This window comes from Morone saxatilis, unplaced genomic scaffold, assembly GCF_004916995.1.
Source record: "Morone saxatilis isolate NCDOM2014 unplaced genomic scaffold, NCSU_SB_2.0 Contig16, whole genome shotgun sequence".
Taxonomy (NCBI): domain Eukaryota; kingdom Metazoa; phylum Chordata; class Actinopteri; family Moronidae; genus Morone; species Morone saxatilis.
In genome coordinates this window covers 28,259,886-28,264,721 of record NW_023339718.1, presented here as the reverse complement: position 1 = coordinate 28,264,721, position 4,836 = coordinate 28,259,886, and positions in this window count along the sequence as shown.

Sequence of the window (4,836 nt, the reverse complement as noted above, 5' to 3'; positions counted from 1 at the left end):
TAATCAAGGTCCTCCGCACAAAACAGAAACCACTCCCTCACCAAAAACGCTCTCCCTTAACTGCAGACCTACCTCACTCGCTGCATCAGACTCTCCGAGAAGGCTTTCTCCCGTATATCGATAGGTCCTGGAATCCATGTTCCTTCTACTTTCTTCGGTTTTCTGCGCTGCTCCAAATTCCAGCTTTACCCTCAAATATGATCCTTCTCACCACGCTTCCATGTCGTGACATTTCCTTTTCATTCCAACGACACCAATAATTTACCCACACTTAAACGCAGCAAGACCAACCAGCTCTAATCAACCAATCCACCTCTTCCGCATAGACTCATATTGAGTCCTTTTGAACGTACTAGAATACACCACTCCAGGTAGCCAGCAGAGCTCCAAGAACATCTGTTCATCAAACGAGAACCGGTAATTAGCCACACGGAACTGGTTCCACCCAGCACTTTCGCAAATCCTGTCCAATCAGGAATATCCCAGAATCGTTCTCTGGGCATTACTTTCCGCATTGGAGCCGCCTAACTCCGCTTTCCAAGGGCAGGGAATCCCAGACAACATCTCAACATCCCTCGGCGATGGTCTTCTCCTGCTTTATCTCACATACATTCGCAATGACATAAACGAATCAAAAACGGCTCACAGAAGCCACCCTGTCTTGCTGAAGTTTCTTTGGGGGCTCACGAAGAGAATAACGAGACGGTTCCCCCACTCAGCATCTCAAACCACTCTGTTCCTCCCGACCATCTTTGCCGAACTCCTCCCTCATCCACCTATCCTACCAGCTTTTCTCCTTTCTATCACCTCACCCTTTCTATACCCCCTCAGTCCCTCAAAACCCCTCGCCCTTTTCCCATCCCTTGACCCTACCCCATCATACCCTTCATCCTTCCATCACCCCTCCTCCCTCGACCTTTCCCATCCCAGTATTCAATATATGTTCATAACATGTAATAAATGTTCTTATTCCATACAGCCTTGGCGTGTCTTTTTGTTAGTGAAATGAAGTTTTATAACTAAGGTTCGGGACAATAGACCACGCCCGAATCGTCATCTCATTTCCGTTCAATAACATATTTAAGCACACCTTTCCGTTCAACGATCCCTCCTTGACTCATTTCAATCCCTCACCCGCCTCCCCCCCAATACCCTTCTTTCTTTTGTTTTTCTCTCTCTTATCAAATACAGGAACCACTGGGGGCTCACGAAGAGATACGAGACGGTTCACCACTCAGCGTCTCAACACCCACTCTGTTCCCTCCCGACATGCTCGCCGAACTCCTCCCTCCATCCACCTATCCTACCAGCTTTCTCCCTTTCTAATCAACCCTCACCCATCCTTCCTATACCACCACTCCATCCTCAACCCTCGACCACTTCCCCATCCCTTGACCTACCCCATCATCACCCTTTCATCCTTCCATCGCTCCATTCTCGAAACCCTAATACCACAGGAGAATACTATATGATTCAAAGCATGTAATCAAATTCTTATTCTATAACAGCCATTGGTGTGGTCTTTGGTTAGTGAACTTCAACAGTTCAAACCAGGGTCATTCCAACTGTCGTTAACTCGGTGTGAGCAAATAACTCTTTTTTGGCTTGCGTCCCACCAAATTCAATCTTCTGTCATGCTATGCATCCAGACAAACTATTTATTAGGGGGAGGGGGAAAGTGCTTTTTGACCCACTATCGTCACACAAATTCAGGAAAGAAAATAAAAAATAAAAAGCCTTTACCTGTGACTTTCAAATATTTATAAGCTATTGTAGATAATTATTCCAGCTGGCTATTTAAAATGTTAAGTTGAACTAAGGGCATTAGAGGATGAATAAGAATCAGAAAAATGTAGAGATCAATCACACAATATTTTACTTACTATGATAGATAGCTATGATAACTCTTTTCAGCTCTCCTTTCCCTCCCCAAAAGGTCAGCAACTAGCCAAGATGGCTTGCTTTTATTCAAACAGTTCAATCTCCTCTCGGATGATATGGAATGGAGAAGTGGCTTGGGCATGGTGCTCCGGAGGATAGTTTGATGAAAAAGTTAATACCACTTATGTAGGCTTGAATGGTTGGAAGATTTAATTTAAGACTGGAATGGTGAAGCGGGAGATTAAGCTTATAGAAGTTCATGATGTCGGAGAAGAAGGGAACGGAAAGACTATTGGTGGCATGGAAGGTTTATAAAGGCAATTCCTATCCGTTCATGTATGATGAAAGTGCGGGAGCGACGTCTGTTAGATGGCATCTTGTGAAAGGTGACCAGGTTTCATCTGGGGAGTCAGTTGTAGACTGTGGCTGAAAACGGTGGGACTGAGTCGGAAGAAGCACGGAGGCTTGGTGCCAGTTCCTGAATTTCTGTACATGAAAAAGGAGCAGAGTGCGTCAGCGATTGTGTTTTTATGGCCGGGGATGTAGATGCTCTGATGACGAAGTTGGTCTTGTGCCGAAAACTAAGGTGGATGCTTCCTAACGAACTGCATTATGTCTAGGCATTGTGAACGTCCCTTGTTGATGATGTCGACGACGGCGCTGTTATCGGAGTGGATGGTGATGATTTTCTTTGACCATTTGTGGCCCCAAAGAATAGCTGCGATGATGACTGGGTACATTTCGTAGATGGCGGAGGAAGGGGAGAGCGATGAGAGGCGGCCTTTTGGCTGAAAACCACTTGGAAGGAGCTGCGTCTGTGAAAAGCTGGATGTCTTGTAGTGAAGTGATGTGTGTGTCATAGAAGAAAGAGATGCCGTTCCATGACGAGAGGAACTGGTGCCATAATTTTAGCTCCATTTTACATGCGTTGTCCAGTGTGACGTTGTCGTGGAGAGATGGGACGGAGGAGGCTATGGAAAGCAGGTGTGACAAAAAGGATCGACCTTGGGGGGCCAAGCAGCGAGAGAAGTTGACGTTTGGTGCATTTGTGAGCCAGGAGGAAATTTGAAATGATTAAAGAAATCCGGTGTACTTTTTCGGTGGGCAGGGATGCTTGGAGTGAAACGGAGTTGAGGGTAATGCCGAGGAATTCCAGGGATGTGCTGGGGCCCTGAGTTTTCTCCGGGGAGAGAGGGACTCCGAGCTCGTTGAAAGCAGAGATCAGGGTATTGAGACCGTGTGGCGGGGGAGAATAGGATGGCGTGACTATAAGGAAGTCGTCGAGGAGGTGAACGATGTAGGGGAGTCTGTATTTGTTCAGCCAGATCCAGCAGAGTGCTTCGGATAATGTATCCAATATTTTTGGGCTGCTTTTGCAGCCAAAGGTGAGGCGCACGGCGAAGTAGTATGCGCCCTTCCACTGAACGCCGAAGAGATGCAAGAAGTCTGGGCGGATGGGAAGGACTTTGAATGCGCTGGTGATGTCTGCTTTAGCCAACCATGCTCCTTGGCCGGCTGTGCTGATGAGGGAGATGGCGTGATCTATTGTTGCGTAGTGCATGGAAAAGTCTGGGCTGGGGATTAAGCTGTTGATGCTTGGGACTGGAGAGCTGTGGGGGGATAAGAGGTCTATGATGAGTGTCTTTTTTCCTGAATATTTCCTGGTGGCGATGCCGATTGGGCTGATTCTAAATGGACTGAACGGTGGAATGGAGAATGGACCGATCATGCAATCTATTCTTTGGTTTCTTGGCCAAAGTTTGCGACTATGTCGGGCTGGAAGTGGCAGACTTGCAGCGTTGTGGCATGTGTGAGAGGAATCTTTTGGTATGACTGTAAACCTGTGGTTGAATCCGTTTTTGAATCCTTGGATGAGGTAATTAACGAACTGGCGGTCAGGATGATTTTTTAAAGCAGCAGTGAGAGCGTTGATGTTGATGGGTGTGTTCAGATACTTACACAGGCCGTGTTGGGTGGGATTATGCGGACAGGTGGATCTGGCATGGGCTCCGCCGCAGAAAGAGCAGGTATGGAGGAAGCGGCAGCTTGAAACTTTACAACCAAGGTCATTGAAATTGTTGCAGACCATCCTCCCGCCCTGGTATAGGACTGGTCTGCCTCTTTTGTCAACACCCTTAGGAAGAGGGCCGAGGGCGATTGGTCGGATGTTGACTGGTTTGGGGGTGATGGTTGGAGGAGGGGCTGTTGGTGGCATGCTGTGGAAAACGGCAGGGTTGTGGTTAGTATGATATGAGGTTCGGGGCAAAGAAGCGGTGAGGGTGCAAGTTGTGGTGGGATGTGATGGGGCGCCGCACAGGTCGCAATTAAGCGAAGCGCGAGCTGAAAAGACACAGCAATAGAGCTCTGTATCCAGTGTGCCCCAGTAAGTTCCTTGGTTGAATTGATGAAGACGACCGGCAGCTTGGGAAGCGAACAGGATATGGTAGGTGTAGAAACCATTGCCTCCGAACCGCAAGGCCAGGTTGAGGACCAGAGACATATAGTCGTCCAGCTCTTGCCTGCGGTCGGGGAAAGATGAACAGATGATGTCGTGGTACAGGGAGAATGAGAGGGTGAACTCTACTGCGGTGAGTTCTTTGGAGCGGGTAGACAGGGGTTGCTTGAGTTCGATTGGACCGAGTGCGGTTTGTAGTTCTCTGGGGATATGAGGGTTGCAAGTGGACGGATGTATTAAGTGGGCGAGATCAACGTAGTTACCAGCAAGAATCTGTTGTCGGAGAGTGGCTGACACTGGAGATGGAAACGACTGCACGCACTGGAGGTAATGCTGTGGCTAGAGTGAAGTTATTATGCGTAGGGGGATAGGTGGGGAAAATCCAGGATCCGGTTATGGGGGGAGCTGTGGAAAAAGCAGGTGCGTTAGTTGGAGGACAAGGAACACAAGTTACATATGGGTGATGGGGAGGGTAGGGGTAGGGTTGGGGGAGGGGAGGG